Here is a 26,595-nt window from a genome sequence, read left to right on the forward strand (position 1 = left end):
ATCATAAGCACTCTGTTTTGTGTATTCATTTTCTTCAGTTACCTATTCATAGACTAAATTATTAATTAGGAAATTATTCGAGTGAATTGTCTCATTTACAGTCAATGAGTTGCTTAATACGAGTGGGAACAGCAGATCCCGTTCACTGAATTCTTGAATTGCACAAAGACCTGGCGAACCAATCATCTTGCGTTGGGCGTGTTTTCATAGGTATCTAGCCAATCATCTTGCGGTGGGCGTGTTCTCGCTCCGCAGTTGTAAACAGTTCAAACCCGAAGACGAGACATTTGTATAAATATCAGTGTGCCGCGCTGTCATATGAACTCATGCTGTAGCTCGGAGACTACAGTGCATCAGCTACGTGTAACACAGCACTTTTCCCGCGGAGCTGACAACGATTTGTTCATGCTACAGGTTGGTCTGCCCTTGTGGACCTTTATCTTTTGTGGATTTTGAACAACTCATGAATTATGCCACTGTTGCTTATGTTGTAAAGGTTACTAAAATCGATATGTTTACCAGCCACATGTGTAACTTCCTGAGTTTGATTTTTGCGGATTTTATCCCACTAGTGCTGGTGAGAACCTGGTGCGTCAAGGTGCGCCTGTTCTGATCTCATCTCATCCGTTACTCGCTCATGTGTTTTATCTAGCATTGTTTTTGTATAATGGCAAAAAATCGGAGCGTTTTTGCAGGCAAGACACGTTATACATAAAATGATGTGTTCGAACTGTCATCGCGCACTGAATGAATGGTTAAATTAAAGCGTAAACGCCGTGTCTAAATGCAGATAAAACGTGTAGAGTGAGTTGCTTGGCAAGTGTTTGCGGCAACATGGGTCACACGTGCATGTTCAAACATAAAGCGAATTGACAGCGCGCGTTTATAAAGGTGCGTCATTTCATCTGGGAGTCCGCGTCTCGCGCGGTCCTTCTGGAGCCGGAGGGCGCGCGGCATCTCCAGGATCAGATGCTCAAACTCAGGTTTGATTCTGATGCACACCGTGGTCGTAATAGGACACTGAAACTTTCAAATTAACATTTAGGTTCTCCTATAATTGCTGCTTGACAAACAATGGGGTACAGTGAAGAGATAGTGTGTGGTGTAGACGGGTATGGGATTGTATAATGTGGTATTGGGTAGTGATGAGTAAGGAATTGAAAGTATGTATGGAAAAAGATTGCATACACAGTAAAAAAAGGTTTTGTTTGGTAACCTAAAATTCAATTAAGTGGTTTTACTCAAGTCAGAAATGCTATTTAATATGAATAAACCATTCTAACATATTAGGCTACACCATCCAAAGTAATTGTTGTGGGTTATATCAAGTAGATATAGATCCTTGTAACATATTTCATTGTATAGTATAGTGTAGTATAGTTTAGTATGCAATTTTGAGTTTAGAATTTCAGGTAATTCAATTATGCGCAGTTGTGCATGCACCTTTCCCTTTCCCGATACACCTGGAAACAGGACTCTGAGGACATCAGTTTCCATATGCGTCACCATCGTCTTGGAAATCAAGGTATGCATTGCTTTTATTACTCTACCTATCATGAGACAGTTTAAAGATGCATGCTTCCATTGAGGTATGTACAATCAGTGGTGTGATTTGGAATTGGAATAGGTTCAACTTTGCAAAATGGTCTGACGATGCTCAATTTGTTGTGTTGATGTTGATCAGTAAAAAGGACCTCATGTTACCCGGGCAAGAATTAGATCCACAACCCCTGAAAAAAAAAAATGAAAAAAAAAAAAAAAAGCCATCAGGTTGTTTGCATTGTGATGCTAAGAGTATCCAGATGTTAAAAGCACTGCCTGGGTATCAACAAAGATGAGTTCCATACTGCAAATACTGTGAAATAGTTCAGTGCTAGGCTGTGTTGACAGCCCCATATAAAAGAATGGGCACGGTGCCCATGCCAGAAGTTCATCTGCAGAATTCATTACATGCAGCGGTGGCACGCAGACTGTGTTGTGTCCAAACAATGCCTACTGGCAGTGAGATGTGTTTGTGCTTGTATGAAATTATAGCCCCTCATATGTGATGCCCAGCAAGTGGGCAGTTTTTTTTTTTCAAGTCCCATTCATCAACCACTAAATGGTGTGTGAAATTGTAGAAGGCAGAGATTTCTCTCTCAAGATATCCTGTGAGAGTATGGGTGTTATTTATTTGCTTCACATTCTTGTTAGGGGTTCTTGCTGAGGCACTTACAATGGAAGTGAATGGGGCCAGTTTTTGGAGGGTTTAAAGGCAGAAATGTGAAGCTTATAATTGTATAAATGCACTTACATTAATTCTTCTGTTAAAACTTGTGCATTATTTGAGCTTTAAAGTTGTTTAAATCCTAATCTTTACAGTTGTTTTAGGGTTTTCTTCATTATGTCGTTATGGCAACAAAGTTGTACAATTGGATATAACTTCACACAGAAAAGGTTAGTATGTGATTTTTATCACACTAAAATCATTTTTACATGCATATCCTTTATGTCTTGTGGCTATAATTTTGAAAAAGTCAGTATTTCAAAGTTTAAAAATTGGCCCCCATTCACTTCAATTGTAAGTGCCTCACTGGAACTCAGATTTGTAGCTCTTTTTTTTTTTAAAGAAAAGGAGGGATGAGTCAAAATGAATTTTTGTGGTAATCAATATTATGCCACAAATGGTGTCGTTTGAGCTTAATTTGTATTGAACCCGGTATATTCCTTTAACATGTATTGAATCCAGAATATTCCCTTAAAAAAACATATAGACTTACATTTAATGAATGACCAAAACCATATCTAGGGATCATAATATCAAAGAGACTTGGGGAAAGCTCTTTTGACCAGTAAGTAAACACCTAGGACAGTACAGTAGACCACCTAGCATTGCTATAGCAACCACCCTGAAAACCTTAGCAACTGCATAGAAACGCCCTGGCAGCCACCCAGCATCGTGGCGACAAGTTATGCACAGGCAAGCACCACTCAAGTTTTCTTCAAAAAATGTAAAAATCTAGCTTTAGTTTAATTAACGCTGTTATTAATTAACAGTACACAATCTGTCAGGCAACTTTGAAATAAATATTATTTTTTATTAAAGCAGTGCTTGTTGCATGTAAAGCTACAGTGGACAGATCTTGGTTCTGAGCTGGATGGTCATAGTTACCCATGCATGCCTTCTAGCAGCAGGCATGCACTTTTGAACACATTCCAGGAATTAAGGCTCTGCGGAGTTGTTTTATGGAGAGCTGAAGAGCTCTTAGCAAGTCATAGCTGTGTGTTGTGGGAGACAGGGATGCTGGGCAGTGGGTCATATATGCTCTTGTTCAGGTGCGGGTTATTTTAGGATGTTCATTAAACACCTGAGATTCAATCACTGGCTTCAGGCTGACCTAGTTGAAGACATGTGGAGGCTGACGGATGTCCTGTGGCTGTGTGTGTGTGCAGGCATGCACATGGGTTTGTATAGTTTATGTATTCTATACATAACAATGTTTCTATCATCTCTCTCTCTCTCTCAATCTTGTCTAGTGTACATTTTTCTCTCTTTCATTTTCTCTTTTTCATCCTCGTTCTTGCCTCTGGGCTAAATCTAGGTCTGTGTTATAAAACAGCTTTAGGACCACAGAGTGTGTGTAACCACAGTCCACACCTGACCACAACAGATAAAATCCTCGAAATATCACTTGAGACCTATGACAGAGTACGTGGTGTACCACCTTATCAAGTATGACTCAGGTGTCACAAGCTCTAATTGGTCAAATGTCACAAATGGCATATCAAAGATATCAGAGTAAATAGATTTTTCTTTCCATGACTAATGTTGGAATTAGGAAAGGGTGGGATAAGTAATTTTATAACATTCATTAAAACATTTTTAATATATCAAATAATTGTGGAAATGCTGACTTTTGGAGAATCCAGTGAATTAAATACCTTGCCAATAACTGATCTCATTTCATTTATTTATTCATACAAATATTAATTCAACTGATCAGTAGAATTAATGCTTCAAGTTGGGACGTGCTCGTCAACAACACAACTTTGCTTTGCGTTACATCACTTGATATAAGTTCTTCCGTGTCTTGACTTGTTGGGCACATGTTCTGCTCTCTACGTTTCTTTGTCACTCTCACGTGCCAATAACATAAAGCAGTCTTGCTCACTGTTAGCCGTGCAAATATATCTACTGCAGAATAAACATTATAGCACAATCTTTACTGGTTGACACATGGCCCTCACATCACCCTTGTATGAACTAATCATTTGCTTGGTTCCCTTTCAACTGTAAATAAAACATGTCAGTAATTATTAATACGCATTCTTTTTTATTATTATTAAATTGTCAGCACATTTTGTCAAACTGTATACACACAGATTAATATACTGCACGTACTGGTACACAACTCACCTGCCATGCGTTGTATGTACAGTACTATGCAAAGTCTTTAGGGGCGTTACGATTTTTCTTAAAGGGATAGTTCACCCTAAACTAAAAATTCTCTGATTATGTACTCACCCTCATGATATCCCAGATGTGTGTGACTTTCTTTCTTCACCAGAACACATTTGAAGAATAATAGAAAAATATCTTAACTCAGTAGGTCCTTAAAATGCAAGTGGATGTTGATTTCTCTTTTGAAGCTCCAAAAATCACAGACAGTAAGCATAAACTTCATTGATACTCCAGCGGTTATTAATGTCTTCTAAAACATGTGTTTTGGTGAAGAAAGAACGTCATACATACCTGGGATATCATGAGGGTGAGTTAATAATGAGAGAATTTTCATTTTTGGGTGAACTATCCCTTTAAAACGGTTTTTTTAGTGTATCAGTAGAAAATATTAGTTTTAGATTTCAACATTACCTTTGCAAATAGAATTGAATAGAAGAAGAACAAGGGGCTAGGGGGTGCCATAGGACGATGTAATCGCACTTCGATGGAATCTGACAAATATCCGAAGCCAGTTGCGACACTCATTGACAGACGATGATTGACAATATGGGAAATTACAAAAACATGGAGATGGGAAATCTCCCATCACCGAATATATTAAAAAGTAGCCCAGTGTATGATAGCACCGGCCAAATGCGGGTAGCCTAAATCATGTGCCTGGCGGGTAATTTTGCTCATCTACACACCACTGTGGTGGGCTAACTGTAAGACGTCTCATGACAAGAAATGCTGTTAGACACAAAGACTTGCGTTTGAAGAAACACACTTTATTATGGGCTATTTTAAAGAACAGATGAACGAAAAGCCATCAGTGTGTGTGTCTGATTTGGTGTTTGTTCAGAGCATGTAAAGTGTTCTCACTCTTTCTTCTCTGTTTCAGTGTTCTGAAAACTGTTTGCAAGAATAGTGTTGTCTGTTAGAATACTGCAAATGACTTCTGACCATCTCAGCAGGTGCTCGAAGTTTAGTTCGCTTTATTTCCATGGAGCGCTTTATTCGTGCTTAATATGCATTGTAAACGTAACTCTGCAGGTTCACTTTACGTATATGTAGCCTATAAACTATTTACATACGTATTTCATCTTATTGTGTATTGCTGTATATACTTCTATTTTCTATTTGCTTTTTATTCTGTTTTTTTTATTATCTCTGTCTTGTTGTTGTATTGTTTGTGCACTGGAAGCTTCTGTCGCCAAGACTAATTCATTGTATGTGTAAGCATACTTGGCAATAAAGCTCATTCTGATTCTGGTTCTTCTAAATGTGTGATTAAACCATAAAATAATAAAAAAAAAAAAAAATGTTTAGTGGACGTTAATTGATAAATGAAAACTATTTATGGCACTGTTTTTGAAGACATCCTCACTATGCAACATTTTTCACAAGTGCCTAAAGCCGTTGCACAGTACTGTATATTTCATGGTCTTCATCTTATATGAATGATACATGAATGTGTGTGATATTTCCATTGTAGTCTGAGCACATGGTCTTGGCCGCAGTCAAGGGGATAGCAGCGTTCATCCTCATAATGGCATGACACTTACCTCAGCTCATTTCCATGTAAATGAATAACTATACGGGTAGTGGCATCTTGACATGCATATTGAAAACTGGGAGAAGATGGCAAATGAATGTAGTGATTTATATCAACAAGTGGCCAGCCTCCATTTATCATGAAGCTGGAGTCAATTGAAATGTTTAAACGAATTAGATTTTTTTTTTTTTCATGTGCATGAAATTTTATAGATGGGTTAATTTGTGTAGGGGGTGTATTAAGATTTGTTAATTGGCAAATTCTAAGTTCTTGTTAAAAGCTGTACCTCTGTGCTGTCATGACTTAATAGATACATTTAGCCATGAAATTGTAGTGAGCAAGAGGATTGAATGAAGCATATTAAAGAGAGAAATCTCTAAGGCTGTGTGTTACGTACAGTAATTGTTGTAATGTCACACCACGGATGGCTTTTTTCTGCTTATTGCTTTGTAAGCAATAGCAATATCACATTATATGTTAAAGACACCAATTGTTAATATGATATAAATGAATGAATTAAAATATATTATTATTAATAAATAAAAAATGTATTTATTAACCTACTTGTTACAATTTTTTAAATAATAAATATCACAATAACAATTATTCTGCCATGTAGGGGTGGACCGAATAACCAAAACGTTATATCAAAGTTTTGTGTAATTTTATATCACGGTAACAGTATATATCACAGCATTGTTATTTTAGCTGACAATCAACCCAAAAATAATGCATGTTACATAATCATATTTTAGGTATTATATACTGTATTGCATAACCACCTATAGTAACATCATTGCTTGATATATATGCAAGTGCTGTATAAATCAAGAAATGTGTTCCTTGTGTAAAACAATCAGAGTAAATCAGAGGTTATTGTCGAAGTTGTTGTTATTAAGTCATAAATTTGGGTCACGGGACAATGCCCACATTACCGGATGAAGTAGTATGTCCGGAATGTATTCATACTCACCTGCATAACTAAAGAACGTATTTTATTTCTGGCTGAGAAGTGCATCCTTCATCAAATGCAGTACTCTCACAGTACACATTTTCGAACACAGCTCAGAAATACCCTGGACACGAGTGGCGCGGTATGACGCTTCAAAACTAAATACAGTAGCTATTTATTATAATAGAAGAAGCTATCTTTACCGGAAGCAGCTGTTTGCAACAATTTGGTGTGTGATTTTTATTTATTTATTTATTTATTTTTTAGTTTTTAAAATCATGCCATGGTAAAAGTAGTCTTTTTACACTTTTCTGCCATTGCACGGTATAGATAGTCATGCCGCTCAGACCTACAGCCAAGAAACAGGCTATTTAGGTTTGCCGAACAATGTGATTAAAGGTCACTGTATGATAGTGTTGGGTTTGCGTCCACTTTAGTCGAGTCCGAGTCAAGTCCGAGTCTTTATACAATCGAGTCCGAGTCGAGTCCGAGTCCAAAAGAGACCGAGTCTATAACAGGCCGAGTTGAGTCCGAATGAATCTGTTCAAGAATCTGAATTAAAATTGTAACCGTAAACTCAACATCAATATTTTAAGCGTATTTTTTTTTTGTTTGTTTTTGTGATTAACATTTTTATTGATTCACACAGAAAACACGAAAAGTAAAACATATACATGGAATCAACATTTAACAATTAACCCCCATTCCTCCCCCTTCCAATCCCCAACTGACCCCCAACAAACACTCCAGTGGTCACATGAGCATATACACACAAAAATAAATAAATAAAATAAAAATAATAATTAAAATATATATCTATCTATATATATAATAATCACACAACTATATCTGAACCTCTCTCTCCACTACCTCTCCCCGAGAGCCCTCCAAGAACGCCAAACACTTGCCCCATTTCCCAGCAAACAAATCCAAATTACCCAGTCTACTAAATACCACTTCCTCATATGCCGCCACCCTCCCCATCTCCATGCACCACTGCTGAAATTGGGGTGCTCCAGCCGACTTCCAGCCCCTCAAAACAATCTGTCTGGTCAAGACCCAATTCATGTGTTTATTCCCCACATCGATGACCTCCCCATATTTTAAGCTTCATTCAACCTTCACAACTAAGAAAAACAATTTGTCAATATAAATGCAAAAAACGAATGATTAGTAACCTTCTGAACAAATTTTAAAGTGGTTTCAGAATGAAAGCATATGCTTTAGGTGTATGAAGACAAAACTGTCCTTCATCCCAATTCTTATTGCGTTCTGTTGACATTTCAGTTACTTGTTGCTTTTTCTCCTCCACTCAAACATAGAGTAAAGAAAGTGAAAGCTGCATTAGTCATTACAACCAGAGTTATTATTATTATATTCTACTTCATTTTCAATTTGTCCATTCAATTTAGTTTAGTTTTATCTAAAATTATGGGTGAAATACATTTAATGTAATTAATTAAATACATTTAATGTGTTTAATACATTTAATAAATGGTAATATTAAAACATATAATGATGCCCATAAAATTAAATACAACAACATAAAATAAAAACAGAAAAGGTCAGATACCAATAAAAAATATATTTATATTCTACAGTACTACACTTCACACTTTTCAGTCCTCCTGCTATGTCCAGGTGTAGCCTACTTCCCTAAAGTCAAGATCAAATTTTTGACAAACTCACCTTGGGCTGATGTTTCTTTTCACATTACATTATATTTAGTATGGATAATGGGTGAATAGAGACTTCTCCCCACACTTGTGTTCTTCATTGTATTTTTGCCATTGAAACGCAAGTGCCAGCTTTACAAGTAACACACAGAGGTTGTGCAACAAATATGTGACGGACTGAGTTGTACAATTACCATCATGGTCTATTTCATCCGTCATATTAGTTTAAATGTCCCTGATTGTGTCTCAATATAGTCAACATTTTCAGTTAGAAATGACTTTGCGTAGTAAGCGCGAGTCTGATAAAACGTGTTCCATTTAATAATTTGCAGAGTTGGGGAATGTACTTTTTAAAGTGTACTTACGTTATTGATATTTCTGGATGAGAGTGGCAGAGCACGTCTGGCGAATGGCGATCTCTTTCCCGCACACATATACAGCACGGCCGTATGGGTGAGAGAGTTAAAAAAAAGTACTTTGAAAGAGTGCGTGCTGCTGCTCTCAGCCAGAATAATCACACGTAAGGACATATATGCGTGAAAACTGATGCGTAGTATCAAATACACAGAATGTATGATAGTACTAACTGTAGAGAGCACATCAATATGAAGACAAATCTCGGACATTTAGAGGCAATTTTGAAATCCCGGCCGGATGCTTTTTCAGGTCTGAAAAAGAGGACATATCTGGGGAAAAGAGGACATGTGGTCACCCTATGTTTTGTTATTTGTTTGTTTGTTTGTTTTTCACTGCATTACAAATGCCATGGACTCGGCCAAACTCGGAAAAAATCCCAAGTCCGAAAGGCTCGAGTCCTAGTCGAGTAAGAGTAAAATTGCATCCGAGTCCGTGACAAGTACAAGACCATTATAATTGGACTCGTGACTCGGACTCCAGTCCAAACTCGAGTACCCCGACTCTACTGTATGAACAGTAGTAACCTAACAACAATTCAAATCCCAAATACTGTATGTATTTTAATGACTTGTGCAACTGTAGCATTATTATACTACGCTCATGTGCAGTCACAAATGTATATCATCCAGTCAGAATTTCCACATCCAGTCAGATCTGTTTTATTTTCTTATGTTCCATGAAATTCCTTCATAGTGTGGCAAAAGGCTTACACAACTTGCCATGTCCAGAATAGCTCTGAAGATTAATGGAATTCCTGGGTTACTAAACAATTTGATTTGGCTTTATGCGCCTTACAAAGCACATCGGCACGTACATGCATCTGCACATTTATAAGATCGATGAAAATTACCCTGATGAAATTTTTCACCTTGATCATAAACAGAGCCGGCAGCTTGAGGAACCCGTGGTGTGTACATTCATTACTTATAACCAAAGAAAAATCAAATCCATCCTGAGGCACCCCAAGGTTATGAATTTGCAGGTGGATACTGACAGTGCCATATCTCTCGGACTGCGAATTACCTCATGGTCTACGAACCAACAGCAGGTTTTGTCAGGCCTGACACCTGTCACAGCCAGAGTAATTCATTGGCTGTCAAAAGCCTCAAAACAGCCTCGTTTTCGATGCAGGCTGTCAGATGTTATGGATAAACAAGGTAAATTGAAGAGGCTTGCGGAATTCCAAAAGCTCTCTTGACTGGAAGATGAATAAAAACACCCATTTGCTTTTGTTTGGCGAAACACATTTGTAGCACTGAAGCTGTTTGACGAGTCTTGTAGTAGTTTCCTTCTGATTTATGCAGTATCATTTTGCAGGAGGTCGTAAAAATAACCGCCAATTTGTTGTAAAGCTGGTATGAATAGAGTGGAATGTAGGCTTGACTGCAGTTCTGACATGGACAGGAAAATGATTGATGAATACGAACGTGCATACCAGGCAGGAACAAACACCTGCTCAGGACCACTAATGTATGGGTTTAATAAGAAAGGCTGAAAAATTGCTGCATAATCCTGTAATAATACAGATACTGTAGTAGAATTCCCCTTTGACGTGTTAACAGAAGAGTAGCATTGTATGTATGAGGGCCACTCAGCTGGGCTGCAACTCAGTTGCATGACTTCCTCTTTGACTGGCCTATAGATCCTTGAGGGGAAAATGGAGGGATGGGCATTTAGGCTATGTTCAGACAGTCAGTCCAAATTTGAATTTTTGTGTCCAATCGGAATCCGATCTTCATGATTGACTCTCCGTACTGTGTATCTTAACTGATCAGATCCGATGTGTGTGTCCCGTGGCTATTTTTATTTTCTGGCATATCTGCATTAGTTGCTATAGCAATGACAATGCATCAGTATGCAAAAAAACAACAACAAAGCAGCCGCCATGACGCAATAAATTTGAATGTCTCACATGAAAACGGGAAGCTTGAGCATGGTGAGGACTTCAAGGATGGGGGTCCCCTTCAACATTCAACAGTCTCGCTGTCCGAGACTTTTATGCTTCAGTATGGGACACAAAGCCTTCAAAACTGATCGTTTTGCTACCCGCCAACATACAGGACAAGGTGTCCCGTATGGGATAAAATATGGGACGTCTGACAAAAACGGGACAGTTGTAAACCCTAGCAGCAATAAACACTGCAAATGCCACCTCTCCTGTTTTTTTTTTCAGCTGTTTTCTGTGAAGAATGTGTTAATATTTGGATACTGCCCTCATGAAAAACATCCATTGATAAGTACTCATGCATGGTGAGCATACGTAAGTTTGTATCGTTACTATGAAAACTAATGAGGACATGCTAGCAAAAGCGACTGCAGTCTGAACAGCAAAAATAAAAAATAAAAAATACAAATCAGATCTGTCCACATATAGCCTGCAGTTTGAATAGTCAGTCTGAGAAAAAAAAAATCAGATTTTTCCTGCAGTGTGAACAAAACGAGTAATTAATTACTCAAAATAAACATTTTAAATGGATAGTTCATACCCAATTTCTGTAACTGACGTAAGCTCGTTGGTAAGTTCACGCGTCACGTGAAGGAGCAGTCAGGAAGCTCGTCATTATTTACATTGTTTTTTTTTTTTGGAAATGATTTTTTATTTTATTTTATATTGTTTTAAATTGTTTTGGACTGTTTTGATTTGTGAACGGCACAAGTTTCTCTTGTAAACAATGACGCGCTTCCTGACTCCTCCACGTGACGAGTGACCTTACCATCGAGCTTACGTCATCCCTCTCATGAGCCCACGCCACAGAGATGTATGGAAGTGAACATTTGTAGTTAAAAAGTATTGTTTTGTTTCTAAAAATAATCAATCGTTTGCGTTCAGAAGAACTTTATTTGTCGACTGGAGTCGTGTGGATTATTTCGATGCACCCTAAATAACTATTCCTTTAAGACTCTTAAAATTGGGATATATTAACTACACAAAATGCAAAAAATGAATAAATAAAAGTAAAATAAACTAATAAAACATTAACAATAAACAAACACTTAATGACTAAAAAATAACAATAAATAACTATATACAACAAGACAAAACTGCAAAATGTTAGCTAACTAGTTGTTGCAATTTAATACATGATAACGAACAAACACCACTTAGCCAGGAAGCTTGCTTACATTCATTTCTTACCACTGGTCTGGCTGTGTTTCTCCTCTACCTTTTCCTTTTTTTTTTTTTACCCGCTCCCAACTCGTAGGTGCGCGTGTCTGTCACATCTAGCAACAAATATCTCATTGCAGTTATAATCTCCCTTCCCTCTCGGGCCACAAGGGGGCCCCCTATAATGGTCTAATTGACCATAACAGCTGCCTGAGTCTTACTTGCAGCTTTTAGTGTATAAAAAAAGAAATACCAACCTTGCTTTGCAGGAACCCCTGGTGGCTTGGGGGCCTTAAGCGGCTGCTTATAGCTAGAAATGGCCCTGAATAAAAACATTAAGAAATAAAATAATAACAACAATTAAAAAACATAGATCCACATACATCGCAATGCATAATTTTAATCAGTACCAAATATACCAATAAAATTGGGTGAGGGATGCAGTTGGAAATTATATTTCATTGTTATCAATTTGTGATATTCAATCAGTGCCTTTATTACTCAAATAGTCAATTATTCATACATGTCACAAGAAGAACCATCTTTGTTCCCCAGGAAGTAGAGTGTCTGAGAGGCGGATCTGGCCTCTTATTGCCACCTTCATCTGCAGCCAGTGCTGGAGCTTCATCAACTCCTGACAGGTAGAAATAAAGCCATATGTCTGAGGACACTCTGACCCTGTTCCTCTGAGAGTAGACACATGTGTGAGTGATACAGCTGTCTTTTATCCTGGCATTCTGGCAGTGTGTGCTTTGTGAATTTGTGGGTTTCGCTTGCAAACTTGCATGGTTAAATTATAAATAACAATGATAGAGATTTCACCAATAGATGATTTTTATTTTTATTTTTTTAGCATGAGAAATGCCACTCAAGTATTTTCTCATGTGAATCTGTTGTGTGTTCTGTTTGCTGGGGTGTTGGATTCTAAAGGGAGTTTATTTTGGGGGAAGCGGTTGATCTGTAGTTCTGCTGTTAATTTGTAATTCTGCTGTATCCTGATAAACAACAGCAGCAGGGGAGGCTTGTTGATTAGAACCCATAGTTGAGACAGATCTGGTAAAATGGAAATCAGAATTGATTTTCGAGTTTTGAACCCAACTTATGTTGAAATAGTGGCTGCAAAGAATTTTTGAGAATTTGATTAGTCTATGTGGTCGTTCTTGTGGTGTCATCAGCCAATCAGCATTCCTGCAGCTCCAACATAATTAGTCACATGGCATTAAGGACTCAGGTGGTTGGCTCCAAAAAATTGTCTCTGGAACTGAACACACAAGAGCAAAGAGCAGCATGCAGGTCACATACTTCTGGGGGTGTCACTGAGATGAATGGGAATGCAAACGGATAGCTCTCTTCAGGTACTACTTACTTACATGATGTCTTCAGACATTAGTTGAGAAATTAAAGGCTCTTTCACATTAGAATGTTAGGTCTGTTTGACATCAGTTTGAATTCTGAATTCCGGTTCTTTACGCAAAGAAATGCGATGGGTGGCGCTAGTAGAGGGCTATAGCCCCGAATGTTTTTAGTAAAGCCCTGAATGTTTTTATCATCTTGTAGTGATGTCAAAAGTACCAGTGCTTCTGTGTCAAACTGATCCTAAATTAATATTATATATATATATATATACACATACTCACACACACACACACACACACACACAGTATATATATAAATATATAATATTCTGCTTAGGTGGCCTAAGGTTCTGCCCAATAGAAATAGGATTTGCTCAGCAAGAACAAAAGTTAGAGGGAACATTCTTCACAACTGATATGAAAGCAGTCTGTCCAATCTCAATGAATGATCTGCTGTTGAGGATGTTTTAAATGCATCCTTGCATGGAGCAATGACCGGTCATTATAATATCCCAGTATACTTATTGCCGTAATGCATTTCTCATTACTGATTGTCTCTGGAAAAATGGCCTTCAAAGAGTGGCTTGCATTCTTCGCATCTCTTGCAGACAACCGTAAATGTCGATCTGGGCGTGTAAAGTTTTGGTGGAAAATCCAAAGGGCAAACGGTTTAATAACATTGTGAATCTAGTCGTTACCTAGCTACAGTAGTAAATAGTTGCCATTAGTATTCACCATGGTACTCAGATTGGTGATGAAAATGTACTGTGGTTCGAACCCAAAAGTACAAAGTGAAAAGTTACCTGTGGAGGCAGGCGGAGGGGTTGTACTCACAAGCAATCGAACCAAGTGTGAAAACAGCCTTCAAACATAGTCTGTTTGAGCTTAATAGTCTGGTTTGTCCCCAGGTCTATCACACAGTCAGACCTCAATGAGTGGAACCACTTCTTATTTTTATTTTCCTCATGTTTCCTCTGAACTCCCGAAAAAGCACCTGCTGCGAAAGACACATTACTTACATAAGCATTCATTCTAAAACTTAAAACTCAAGCCGCTTCCCCAGGGTGAATCCAGCATCTGCTTGTTCCACATAGCTGGATGGTAAAATGTGGTTCATATTTTAGTTTGTAACCCCTAACCCTTTGGGGGCATGTTTAAGGTCTCATAATATATTACAGAATTCACAACATTCTTTAATAAAAGGGCTCCATTTACTTGCATTCATTTATTATCTTCTGATAAAAGATATGTCAGAAATGTCTTTGTGAGTAACCTAAATATAAAGCATATGTTTAAAGGGACGCCTTGCCTCTGATTGTCATAATGGTTGCATTTTACATACTAGATAATTGCCAACCTGTCATCACAGAAGGTGGCTTGCTAACTTTAGTCATTCATTACACAAGATGCAAATAAAGCACATTTTATCACACCCACTCCTCATTTATCTGTCAAGCTAACAATTAACAGCATCCTGTAGCTGCTACAATATTAAAGCTCATGATAGAATTTCTAATTATACACTAATGGCAATAATTCACATTTTACACAGTTAAGCATGCTTTTGAGTTTTTTGGTAATAGGGATGTAGTGGTTTCACGGTTTCACAATATACCTCGGTTTTATAGCAGGCGGTTTTCATACTATTGACATTTATATATTTTTTTAAATCAAAATATGTTCAGTTAAACAAATAAATAGACAGTACTGAAAAAACAAAACACCAATAAGTAAACTGCACATGATTAATAATTTATTTTTTATTATTTAATTTATCCATTAGTTTTTGTTTTGAATCAAACAAAATTACTAAAATTATTAGTTTTACAGATTATTAAAAATTATTATTATAATATAAATAATAATTAGATTTTTTGATGTTGCTAAACTCAATTTCATAAATCTAAAATGAATAATTAAAAAATGTGTTGGACAGTTTGGCAAACAATTAAACTGTAGGGAACATGTATTTTTTTTCTAGTCTTACTTTAGCTATAACTATATTAAACTGCTTATATTAGCAATGCAACATAAAGGGATAGTTCACCCAAAAATTAAGATTCTCATCATTTACTCACCCTCATGCCATCCCAGATGTGTATGACTTTATTTCTTCTGCTGAACACAAATGAAGATTTTTAGAAGAATATCTTGGCTCTGTAGGTCCATTCAATGCAAGTGAACGGGTGCCAACATTTTGAAGCTCCAAAATGCACATAAACACAGCATAAAAGTAATCCATAAGACTCCAGTGGTTAAATCCATGTTTTCAGAAGCGATATGATAGGTGTGGGTGAGAAACAATATTTATAAAGTCCTTTTTTACCATCACTCTCCACTTTAACTTTTACATTCTTTTTCTTTTGTCTTTGGTGAGTCGCATTCTTTGTGCATATTGCCACTTACTCGACAGAGAGGAGAATTTATGGTAAAAAAGGAGTTAAATATTAATCTGTTTCTCACCCACACCTATCATATCGCTTCGAAGGTATGGATTTAACCACTGGAGTTTTATGGATTACTTTTATGCTGCATTTATGTGCTTTTTGGAGCTTCAAAGCTTCAAAATGTTGGCACCCATTCACTTGCATTGTATGGACCTACAGAGCTAAAATATTTTTCTAAAAATCTTAATTTGTGTTCTGCAGAAGAAAGAAAGTCATACACATCTGGGATGGCATGAGGGTGAGTAAATGATGAAATAATTTTCATTTTTGGATGAATTATCTCTTTTATACCATGATTTCATAATACCATGGTATTTTTTAGGTATCATATGATGAAAATCTCATACTTTTACACCCATACATGGTAATGTAACTTCTGGTATAAAATCTGTGCCTGTTTAATTGTCTCTCTGCTGTGACTGGTTTATTTTCAATTAGGGGATGACAAAATCAAGCGGACACATTTTGTATGCTTGTTTCCCCTTCTGATTTCCTACCAGCATGTTGAAGACCCCTTGATGGGTGATAAAAGCATGTTGTGGTGACATGAATGGCAAATAACGGCAATGCCTCATTGTTCTTTTGGAGACTGTGTGTGTGTGTCCATGGCAGTGACACACCCATTAATCAAATCCTTCTAATGCATCCTAGTTTGCATTGTGTGCTAGTCTGTACACTGTTCAAGTACATTCCACAGAGTGCCTCTTGTCCTCAGGAAAATTATAACAGACAAGGTCAAAGGTGACCCATGTCTTGCTTCAGATCTGAATTCTGATTCTTGCTCTGTCTGGCTGATATTGTTCTGGAACAATCCACATGGAATATCAGGCTTAGAAAGCAATGCCATGATAAAAGATAGCATGTATGTTTTAATCTCAGTGTGAAGAAAAGCAGAACTGTAACTCAAGTCCTTCTTTCCAAGTTTAAAGTGTAATATATGCATCATAGTGTCACCAAATGGAATCACAAAAAGAACCATATTAATCTTCTATTGGTCGACCATACAGATAGTCCCGCCCCAAACTCGCGCCATTGGTTGCTGCATTGTTGCTATGTCAGGCTGGTCAGGATACTCAAACAGAGGGAGTTTTGAAAGTGCCACAGTGTTAAACTTATCTGGGAAAATCAACCTACATATAGTTGTCTCTGCTGCAGATTAATCTATGATAGGAGAGTGTAATATTAAAAAAATACCACAGATCACCTTAAAAGGGACAGTTCACCCAAAAATGAAAATTCTCTCATTATTTACTCACCCTCATGCCATCTAAGATGTGTATGACTTTTTTTCTTCTGCTGAACACAAATTAAGATTTTTAGAAGAATATCTCAGCTCTGTAGGTCCATTCAATCCAAGTGAATGGTGGCCAGGCCTTTGAAGCTCCAAAAAGCAGATCCAGTGGCGGATCCTGGCATAGGTGATATAGGGAGTGTATCCTAGGGCAGCAACGCTCTCTGGGGCGGCATGACAGGGTACATGCTCGGCAGCCCCCGCACAGAGCTTGCAAGACCACGATGGGAGAATGGTGCCTCGATTTGTTCCGCCCCGGCCCTGGCTCGCAAGATCGCATTGGGACAAAGGTGCCCCAAATCATGCCACTAGACATGAATATCTCGGCTCTGTAGGTCCATAAAATGCAAATGAATGGTGGCCAGAACTTTGAAGGTCCAAAAAAGCACATAAAGGCTGCATAAAAATCCACAAGACTCCAGTGGTTAAATCAATGTTTTCAGAAGTGATATGATAGGTATGGGTGAGAAACAGATCAAAATGTAAGTCCTTTTTTACTCTAAATCCACTTTCACTTTCAGATGTGAAACTGAAACTGAACAGGTATCACATGTGACTTTCAGATGTGGAGGTTTAGAGAAAAAAAAGGACTTAATACTATATTGATCTGTTTCCCCTCTCACCCTAGTTACGTCGGATCTCACCTAGGGCACCAAGTAAGCCAGAACCACCACTAAGCAGGTCAAGTCAACAAAAACATTATCCATAAAAGTCCATTGGTAAAATCAGTGTCTTCTGAAGGGATCCAGTTGTTTTTGGGTGGGAACAGACCAAAATATAACTCCTTTTTCACTGTACATCTAGACCGCACTCTCCTTGGCGATCATGATTTTAAACTCAATTAAACTTCCTATGGCGCCATCTAGCGCTCTGCGCATGTATAAAGCACTAAGAGGTGTAATTGTGCTTGAAATTGTGATCATGCCTAGAGACTGCAAAGGCAAAATGAACAGTGAAAAGGGAGTTATATTTTGGTCTGTTCTCACCCAAAACCAACTTGATTGCTTCAGAAGACATTGATTAAACATCTGGAGTCTTATGGATTACCTTTATGCTGACTTGATTTGCTTTTTGGAGCTTCAAAGTCCTGGCCACCATTCACTTGCAGTGTGAGGACCTACAGAGCTGAAATATTCTTCTAAAAACCGTTATTTGTGTTTTGCTGAAGAAAGAAATCTGTGATGGCATGAGGGTGAGTAAATGAGAGAATTTTCATTTCTGGGTGAACTTTCCCTTTAAGTACATAATTGTACATTTACAAACCTAGTATGTTTCCATTAATAACAAACGCATCAATCAAAATCTTTGTTGACAAGTCCTTGTGAGGATTTTTTTTTTTTTTTTTAATCAGTCGATTGGCAGAGGGAGAACTTGACAAGGTTTGGGCAAACAGAGAGAAGAGTTGATCTACGGTCTTAATTTCCACCATATGGAGTGTAAAAGTGATTGCTTGATTTCAAACATATGCTTTCTCAGGCCGGTAAACCTGCAGGATTGTGGGATGCCAGTCATGTCTGCTCCAAATGAACTGGAATCAGTTATTAGCAGTGAGCTGTGTTGTGTAACTTTGTCTTTCAGCTGGAATTTCATCTCAGTGTTGAAGCTTTTTCAACAAAGAACTAACCTAACAGAAACATATTTTACATGACTTTTAACCAACTCCTCACAAAGTGATTTTAGTGGAAGGCAGTTTCCCTAAAGTTCACACATGTCTTAGCAGAGTAACCACAGGTGTAGTTTATCACATTAACTATGGCCATGTTTCACAAACAATTCAATTCAGTTCAGTTCAGCTTTATTGGCATGACAGTTTTATAACAGTATTGCCAAATTGCAAAGTTGTTCTATATAGATTTTAAATAAATAAATATACAAGTACATATACATATAAACGTGTGTTCACACTTGTAGTTCGGTTCTCTTGGTTCTCTTGGTTCTCTTGGTCCGGACCAAAAAAAGAAAATGATACATTTAGTCCTGGTTCGCTTAGCGTTCACACTGGCATTTTTAACACCGAACCTAAATATACAAAACAAAAGGCATAATGATATTCACACCCTGATTGGACAGCTTTTGTGATGTATATTTTGCGACGGAACTTGCCAAACATCCAAAACAGTGCTGGCTGCTGGGCTAAATGCGCTCGTTGGATTTATGTGTATATATATATATATATATATATATATATATATATATATATATATATATATATATATATATATATATATATATATATATATGGTGGTATTTTTACCAGCTGAGAACACACACAAATGAAGATATGCTGTAAGGACGGCTGACGGCGGTTCCGACACCTGTACCGAACTGTAATGGGCAACATAGCTCCTATGATGAGAAGAACCAGGTATGCTTAGGTCAGTATTAAAGGCAAATTACTTCCTGTCATTGGTTCGTTTAGACGTCTTTGGTCCATGCTGTGTTCATATATCAATCGAACCGCAATCGAGTTCGTTTGGAAGCAGACCGAGACCCACTATTCAGGGGTTCATTTTTCATTTTTAAGCTGTTATGGCCTACACTGATAAAGGAAAGCCGTTCAATGCGTTTACATCACCACCCACGTTGTCGTCTTTTAACGTTAAAAAACAGGCCAAAAATATTTTAAATATTGTTTTCAAATGTAAACCCTCTTTTTGTTAAATGTTTTGCTTGATAGGTGTGCTTGCATTGTCTTTGTGTAAAATAAATCCTACATGGTTTAATATTTTTTGACATTTGTACATTTTTAAGTGTGCCTCAATTTCCCAAATAATTGTTGAGGGCTTTTTAGATTAAATTCTTACACAACATCCCCAAAAAAGCTCCTGCATTGGGTGTTTTCACAGCTTATGTTATCAGACGGCTGGTTGGAGTGACCCACAGGTCAAGTCAATAGTCCTTCTTAAATCCTCACACATATCTTATGGCAGCAGGTGCCACTGGCAGCTCAAAAGGCCTGGCCACGTTGCAGCAGCAGCACACCAGAAGAAAACACATCAGCACGCACATCTGGCTGTGTAAATCTCATCCAAAGCTGCCAAGATACACAACACCGATCTTTCAGGCAACTGTATCAGGCAGCGTACTTGTCCTTGAGGGTGAATGATCTGTTTTGTAGTGTTACCTGCTCTAAAAGCATTTAAATAGAATCTTATCTTATCTGGAATAGCAGCTCTTTATAATAACTTCCATTAATAACATAACATAAATGACATTACATAATGCTTAAAGGTAACATGAAATGCCGTTTGCAACCCATTTTACTTCTAAAAACTGATGTATTTCCAATTGTGATTCAACGAGGAGAAAATGTATGGCAGGACTGGATTTATGGATTTTATGGCGAAATAGGAAAGTTGTTTCAGCAAGTTTGATGAAAGATTACGGAGGCAAACATTTTTGTTTGGAGTATTTGTAACAAAATTCAGTGATGAATCCTTCACAACAAGAACCAGGAACATACATTAAGAAAGTTAAGAAGGTAATTTTTTTATTTCATGCTGACATTAAGAGGTCATTAGCATATTTAATGTATGAGAGCCACAGCTCAGCATGTTGGAGCATGAGTACTAACTACTAGGATATATGAAAATTGGATTCATATACTTTCATATATGCATATTTGAATGTATATGCACAGTTGATCTGTTAAGCTTTGAAACTGACTTATAAATAACATGTTTTATAAAATGCTACTGTCTAATTTAATGCATCGAACAAAAAAGAGGCAACAGTTTGTACTGTATACAGTGATTATATGCATCTCAAACCCTGGCTCTTTAAAAGGTATTGGCTCTACAGAGACACGTGTATGTCAGAATCAGGTTTCACATTCAGGGGTCTCCTGTTGAATGTGGGTGGCTGATGTGGGGTGAATGGGGCTGCTGAAAGTATGGTATATTCAATGAGCACTGTGGAGAATGGGGAACTCTAGTTGGTCACACCATGTATGTTATGTTAGGACAAGGAGGAAATAACTCAATTTAGACTGTTTTCAAATGTACTCTCTCTTTTTTCTTATTATGTAACATATCTGATGATCTTGACATGTTTGTTCAATTAATAAAATTACTTTTTGACTAAACGGTCTGCTTTAATTTCTGGCTAAAAGCACACTTTGGTCCCAGGGCAATGGTAGAATGTAAAAATTGCAGGATAAAGGGTGTTTATTGGGATGAGGAGGCTAGAGTCCATATTACAAGGGAATTCCACCTTTCACTTTGCAACCGTGCCAGTTTAAGGACAACACCCTCTACCAGTTGACTGGCTGATTCTCTCTGACTTGGTGTTAAGTTACGAAATATAAAATTACAGCTCACAGTTTCAGTGCTTTACATTCACTTTTTTTTCATCAGACAGATCCTTTTATCCAAAGCAATTTGATTGGTATGCGTGTTCCCTGGGAATCAAACCAGCATGACCAGGCCTAGATGGAATCTGTAGACCTTTTTGTTTTTTCACAAGTGTTGGGGAATGACCAGGGTGAGTTCCAATAACATTTCCACTTGAACACATTTCGGTACAGTGAGATTACAATCCTTTTGATTTCTCAGCATGGTTAGCTGAGCATACTCTGGACAGAGATCTGTGCTGGTGGATTGGCATTTGTGACTTTAGTCATGATTGGTCACTTGCCCAGTCAGTTCATTCTTAGTCATGTGCATCCAGACCTTTCGACTCTTTTGCAGCATAAATTTGCCAAGCACCAGCCACTATGACATGAAGGGGCATTTAACTGACATGTGAAGCAATCAATCATAATCGGTTTTGTCATAATGTACTGTTTAGAGATGAGGATATCGAAAATATCCACTTTTTCAGCCGTCTGGGTTCTGGAAGTATATTTCCCATTTGTTTTTTCCTTTGGCTTTTCATCAAATACTTCATAAAAGAGTAGTAAGCCATGAACCAAACCAATCAGCTCCAAAGTGAATCAAAACATTACAGACTGATTTGAAGCAAAAAAGTATTTGAAAATCAGACAAAAAGACTAGAGTACAAGACTGTGTACCTATTGTCTTTCATGGTTGCTGTTGGGCTTGTTTGGCGGGCTCTGTTGACCATGGTTCTTTGATTGGTGGATCTTACCCTGCTGGACAATAGGTTGTGCAGGCCTAATTGTTTACCAGGTATTCCACTATTAAACACGATTTTTAAACAAAGAAGTTTAAATACCGTGGACTTATGGCTTCAACAGAGGCATATACCATCGATGAACAACCGCAGAGCTCATGGTAGGTCTGTCTTTAAAGATTTACAAGTTATCATTAAAAAATCTATTAGTCTATGGAAAAAAATTAATTGAATTGTTACTTCTGGAACTCCGCTGTTGCGCTCTATTGCACAGAAAACAGACAGGAAAATAGCATAAAATGTGTAGAGTCTAAGTACAGCCAGAGACTATTTAGCCAGAGACTATTTAGCCTGAGACGGAGCACTTGTATTAAAATTAATGGGAGAAATTGGAACACCCAAGATGGCAGATGTAAGGAAGTCCTGCTTTGCAGGTGAAAGATCCAATCACCTTTTAGAAACAGACATCGCCTGTTAGTCATCCCGAGAGCATGCATGTGCATTTGCTGGACAAGCCTGAAAAACTGTGTTAAAGAAGTACAAGTTGTGATACCATTGTTGTCAGATTTCACTGCTGATTTGAAATATGTTATTTGATCTTGATCTTGAGCAACCATTTTGGAGATTTTTTTGGTCTATCCCCATTCAAGTAGACAGGAGCTGTACTTTTATGCCGCTTGTATCCATAGAAAATAGCTGCCTGGGAGCGTTCCAAAGATGACCGCCAAGTGAACTGACTTGCCTTGAAAGGGACTTTGATGCTAAGATCATGGATTTGATTTACAGGGAACACATGCTCTTATAAAATATATACCTTGAAAGAAGCCTTTGCATAACAAATCCTAACATTAACACAAGCCCATGAAATGTTTTCACATTTAAATCTCGTTTCTTCAAAAAGGGTAGTTTTTAAAGTGCTCATCACCTTCGACTTCGTTTGATCTGTTTCTGAAATAAGCCTGTCCTCGCCAGTGATAATTAGCAGCTCTGGATGTCCGAGCACCATCATCCATGGAGCATGTGATTGTGATGCTTCGGTTGCCTCGCAAGCCTGTCATTTAACAGCGGTTCTGAATCTCAGCTGGTTGCGGTAATTACTGGAAATTATTTGTCTTGATCATGGCATCTTTTCTCTGGGTCGCGCATCACAGCGCTACTTCGCTTTTCTTTTTTGTTAGGTTTGTCAGCGGTGGAGGTGGCTGTAGCTCCACTGGTCTTCCAGCCCGTAATTAGGAGTCTACAGGTGCAACAATAGCCCCGGTGGAGGGCCGCAGGAATGATTGACGCTAATGAATTTGGTACAATGGTGTAATCAGTGCTGAACAAGATCATGTGGGTGGCTGTGTGTGTGTGTGAGAGTGTGGCTGCAGTGCCTTTTTGAGCTCTTTTGTCCAGTGTGAATTCTGTCCAAGTCCACAGGGATACTTGCTGCACTGTGGCTATCCACAATTTTCCGTCTTACCTTCACCCAGACGCCTCTCTTTCTCTCCTATTCTTTTCTCTTTTGTCCTTGCCATCATTTTTATTCAAATATCTCCTCTAATTGACAGTCCTTATCTACTGTCCTATTACACTGTATTGTGTAAGGGACTAAAACATGTGTATGTGAAGTGTATGTGTGTGTGTGTGTGTGTGTGTGTGTGTGTGTATGTGCTGAAACTATAAAACGATATCTGTCCTTATTACACGGCTATCTGGAATACTTGATTCTGATTGGTCAGTGGCGCCATCTAGCTCATCCCGGTATTTGCGAGCCATCTTTCCTGTTTCTTGTATCAGTGTGTGATCTCTACAAGTAAGCTAATAAAATAATTTCAAATTAAATCAGTGCTTCAAATGCTTCTACTATTTAAGTAGTCTTGTAATAAAATACACACTGAGCAGTCAGACGTTCATCAATTACAAAATAAACACCAACAGAACTCTGAATGCAAACCAGAGGTAGATTTCAGCTGTTCAGCGATTTTCTTTCTTCTTTCACAATTACATAATTTCAATGCAAATCAATATTTTATGTCCATGTAAAATATTGATTTTACATGGACATACAAGACACCTTTTTTGCATCAGGATCCTGATCACCATGTCAGGGTTTATTTTGCAATAACAATCTGTACATTATCCCTCACTTAACTGTTGATAATTTCCTCAGAAATAGCTCTCTCTTCATCTTAAATCTGTCTTTTTCATAGCAAAACCCCATCTCCTTGAAGGAATAGTTCACCCACAGTTCCCACTCACCCTCATGTTGTTACAAATGTGTATTGTTTTCTTTCTTACGTGACGCACAAAATGATATCTCATGCAGAATATCCAAACTTCTCTTTTCCAAACAACATTGGTGATTTATACAGCTATTAATTCCAAATGGGACAAAAACAAACCCCCCCACCAAAAACATTAAGGTATTATCACCTATACGTCTAATGCGTTGTATTCCAAATCTTTTGAAGCCATACAATAGCTTTGTATGAGAAACAGACCCAAATGAAGGTTGTTGTTCATTGATAACCTTCCCAACCAGACTTCTCAAATCTCATTTGTGTTCAAGGATTTGCACCAGGTTTGACATCACAGATGCCAAATGCCAGTGACATGTGACCGAACGTGACATGGGATGTTTGAAAAATTCAACCGCAAATGAGATTTGAAAGATACGGCATAACTGCAAAACTTTACCACTTCATACGTAGCGTCACATATTTGTGACAGCCAATAATGTGCCCAGCAGTGTAGCATCACATATTTGTGTCTTTGGAATTAACAGCAATATCACAAGGTCCCAGATTTTAAATCTGCTTTCGTGTCATGCTGCCGACACGGAGAGAGACTCGCTTTGAAGTTCAGAGAAACAGCTGCTCAAGCATACTTTTCTACCAAATTATGTTTATTTTACAGACATGAAAATGCACAGGTATACACAAATAAAAATGATTGATGCATTTACCTAGCATTTTACTCACTTCAAACAAGAATATAATGTATCCTACTAGATAATCCAACGGCCTTGCAGTTACTACTTCCAGTTACATAGTTACACATTCTGACATTGAACAGAGGCTGTTTTTTAATTTCTGTTCTTTTTGAGTTCTTACGTTCTTTTGGACTTGTTTGACGTCATCACCCACCTCCAAAAAAAGAAAATAGTTAAATGGCTGTTGAATATTCATATCGCAGCACATCTCAAAACTCACAATGATGGGTTTTACATGCTAATGTCTTCTGAGTTCATGCTTTCAAGTCAAGATTTTCACAAGGACTCAAGAATGCATTCTTAGCATTGAGAAACACCCAGAGTGGATAGCTATGTTTTGAATTCTAAACTTGTTGCCTGCACTCTATCCCCCAGTGTGTGGGATGTGTCATGCCATGTGATAGTCTTTTTCTGTTTTTTCCTATTCTGTTTTTTCTTTTTCTTTTTTTTCTTTCTTTCTGTTCTTCACATAACAGCAACGTTTTTTAAATTTTTTTCAAACGGGGGCTGAAAAAAAAAAACTTTGCTATAACACAGTCTAAATGGCCCCTTGGTACTTTTAGGTGCATTTTGGTCCTTTTTGGAACTTGACTGTCATAGTCACCATTTCGGTTGTATGGAAAGAAAATTGGACCATTCTGCCTAACATTTCCTTTAGTGTTTAATTCAGGAAAGTGGGTTGGATCGACATGGGAATAAGTAGCCTAAATGATGGCAAAATGTTCAAAAATATTTATTTAATCCCAAATAAACCTCTGTGCAGCTGAGTAAATGTTTCATCTTCATATTTTTAATATGATTCAAGCAAAATCATTCCACATCCTTTAAGAAAAGCATTTGAATTATAAAAGGAGGGTATATTTATTTAATCTGAATCTTAGTAGTGAAGTAACAGTCCTGTTTGAGTCTGCTCTCATAGCACTTTTCTCCTCGCATTGCTATGCAGCCAGACATGACCCACATATTTAACCTTTTCCTCCGGGTTGGTGAGCTTTGTGTAGCTGTAAGAAAGAACCAACCCTGCTCTTTGTGGCTGCTTTAAGATCTAATTTTGACTCCATGTCTGTGCTTCAAACTCTCAAAAATGGAACTTCATAGACCACACACTTTCATTTAAACATACAGTCATTCAAAGACTACAATATTCAAATTATATTTCCATCATTCACAAATATGAATGTGAGTGCAGAAATAGCCCACACCAGTGTTTGTGGTGTCAACATTTCATTATTTTGGTAGTACCTTTTAATTCTGAACTTTTGGTGCTTTTTTATTACAGATTCAGAGTTCTAAGCCCCAATCATGAGAAGAACGTCCCTGTATTATAGG

General features: G+C 37.7%; 1 protein-coding gene across 2 annotated transcripts in view; it reads left to right on the plus strand.

Annotated features, from left to right (window-relative positions):
- Nucleotides 1–300: 300 nt before the first annotated feature.
- The window catches only part of cemip (cell migration inducing hyaluronidase 1), a 204,304-nt gene continuing 178,009 nt past the window's right edge, over nt 301–26,595 (plus strand). Inside the window, exon 1 of one of the 2 annotated variants that reach the window (XM_051664519.1) lies at nt 301–414. The gene's annotated coding sequence lies outside the window, so the exon portion shown is untranslated. Of the gene's footprint in view, nt 1,526–26,595 lie in introns of both variants that reach the window. The other variant, XM_051664447.1, reaches the window with a different exon arrangement.

The sequence above is a fragment of the Myxocyprinus asiaticus genome, chromosome 1 (assembly GCF_019703515.2).
Source record: "Myxocyprinus asiaticus isolate MX2 ecotype Aquarium Trade chromosome 1, UBuf_Myxa_2, whole genome shotgun sequence".
NCBI classification, from domain to species: Eukaryota; Metazoa; Chordata; class Actinopteri; order Cypriniformes; family Catostomidae; genus Myxocyprinus; species Myxocyprinus asiaticus.